We start from the raw sequence: 2,529 nt of genomic DNA on the forward strand, positions 1-2,529 counted from the left end.
CCTGATTATTTTTCCAAGACAGATTAGGGTGATTTTTCCAAGTAGGTGTATATGAATTGGAGTTAGTGTTGGGTGCAGATCTTGAAAAGTTACCAATAACCCGTGCCTGCTCTAAAGGCGTACTATTCACATCTGTTGAGCAACTAGCTGTGCTTGGGCATTGTTCATAAGAATGTGGTCCCCCATAAATCTCACAACTCACGACATTCTGTACTTGCATTGCTTGTGTGGCAAGATTAGTTTGCAGCAATTGCTTGGTTAGAGATGCCACTTGAGTGGTCCATAGCACAATTGGATCAACTTCTGACTCCTGCTACTTTCTTATTCTCATGCTCAGTAGGCCAATTATAGTTATTCATGGCCATCTCTTCCATAATTCATATGCTTCATTAGCGCTTTTTCTCATAAACGCTCATCCCGACGTTGCATCTATAATTGTCCTTGTATTTCCCCCCAAACCATTGTAAAATGTATGAACCAGCAACCACTTTTCTATTCCATGATGTGGGCATTTCCTTTGCTACTCCTTAAATCTTTCCCATGCATCATATAAAGACACCCTATCTAGCTGATGGAAGTTGTTAATCTCTCCTCTTATTTTGGCTGACTTGGTAGGAGGAAAATATTTACCGAGCAATTTCTAAGCCAAATCTTCCCAAGTAACTATAGAGTTGGCTTGTAATGAATTCAACCAACTCTTAGTTCTGTCTCTTAGTGAAAATGGGAATAATGTTAATCTTGCAGCGTCATTACTCTCCCCATTCATTTTGAATGTTGCACACAACTCTAAAAAATTTGTGATATGGAGATTTGGATCCTCATTTGGTAACCCCCCAAATTGTACACAATTATGTACCATCTGAATAATTGAGGGTTTTATTTCAAAATTGTTTGGCTCAAAAGTAGGAGGACGAATTCTTGAATGTATCTCTCTAACAGTAGGGAGTACATAGCTTCTCAATGGTGGATCGACTTCAGCTGCATTGCCCATATTTGCATTATTGTTGACAACATTATTTGCATTCTCAGCCATGGTGAAATCCAACATTTTCTTTATCTTGCAATTTTCTCTGCACGTTCTCTCAATTTCAAGATCTATTGGTATGAGTGCCTTTTGTCTACTTCCCTGCATATACCAATAATTCCTGAAACAAACAACAGCCTCGATCCAAATAAGTGTAAAACAATAATAAAAGAACAAAAAAACAAAATTAGAACAAACAACAATTAACTTTGATATTGGAAAGTATGTCCTCGGCAACGGCGCCAAAACTTGATCACGAAAATATATACGCAAGTGCACGCAATCGATTCAAGTAATATAGATGATAAATAGAGTATCGTTCCCACGAGGACTATTTTCCAAGTACCAATAATTGTTCTTAAATTTCTATTTGGAAAACAAAGTTTAGATGAATGAATTTAATTTTAAAATTGTAAATAACTATGAAAAAAAACTAATTAAAAGATAAAAATTCATAATAAAAAGTCCTAGGGTGTTTATTTCATCAACTTTTCATCCTACTACTTTCATTAATCAGTTCTAAATTTCTATCTTCTTATTCTAATAGCAGGTTAACATAAATCGATTCATATTCTTTTTCAAGATATAAAATCTCATCCTATATGCAAGTTTTGTACATCTCTATGATAAACGTAAACATATAGCAAGCATTAAGCATGGAAACCTAATTACTACACAAGCCATACAGATACTTTCGTCCAATATGCAACTTCTTTCTATATAATGATAGCATATTCAATTCTCATCTTCTGAATTTATAACCAAAATCATAAATCAAGCAAATATTGATCAGGTATTTACTAGCATTAGGCACACATATAGATTAGAATAGAGAAGAAAAATCAATAGAACATCATAATTAAATTAGATAGAAATTCAAGTGACTACATGAAACCCAACATAAAAATTATTTAGTTCATACCAAACATGACTAAATCAACAAAATAATAATTCAGAAACATGGTATTCAAAACCATAAAGAAGAAAGAAAAATATAAAAATGCAGAACAACTAGTCTAAGAGTCAAAACTAGTCTCTAAAAACATAATTAAAATCTGACCTTATGACCTAATTAAACCCGAAATATGAATTTACTGTAAAAATAATTACAAAAGCTTAGTTTTTCATATGCGGGTCGCGACTACGCCTTGCGCCACGACTTATAAGGTCAAGTCGCGACACTAGTTGCCTCCAGCAGCCATGTGTTTCTAACTTGCCTAGAGTCACAACTTATAAGCTCAAGTCACGACACTAATTCCATTATTTCTCAAATTAGGTTTTTCAACCTCGTCTCTTCATCACAAACTGACTTTTAATTATCCTTAGCATCATTTTGAGTCAAACAATCGCCAAGAGCTTCGTTATTCCACCATTTTCTCTTCTTTTTCCATTTTTCTCATGATTCACTACACCAACCTACAATAAAGACAAACAAAAGCGTAATCTTGCACAAAACACACACAAAGACTCAATATTACCACAAAAACACATTCTAAAATGACACT

The 2,529-nt window shown here is 34.1% G+C and overlaps 1 non-coding gene across 1 annotated transcript; it reads left to right on the plus strand.

Moving 5' to 3' along the window:
- Positions 1-494: 494 nt before the first annotated feature.
- Positions 495-601, plus strand: LOC133807723 (small nucleolar RNA R71). Its single transcript, XR_009879621.1, has one exon. It is a non-coding gene; the product is annotated as a small nucleolar RNA R71 (small nucleolar RNA).
- The last annotated feature ends 1,928 nt before the right edge of the window (positions 602-2,529 follow it).

The sequence above is a fragment of the Humulus lupulus genome, chromosome X (assembly GCF_963169125.1).
Source record: "Humulus lupulus chromosome X, drHumLupu1.1, whole genome shotgun sequence".
NCBI classification, from domain to species: domain Eukaryota; kingdom Viridiplantae; phylum Streptophyta; class Magnoliopsida; order Rosales; family Cannabaceae; genus Humulus; species Humulus lupulus.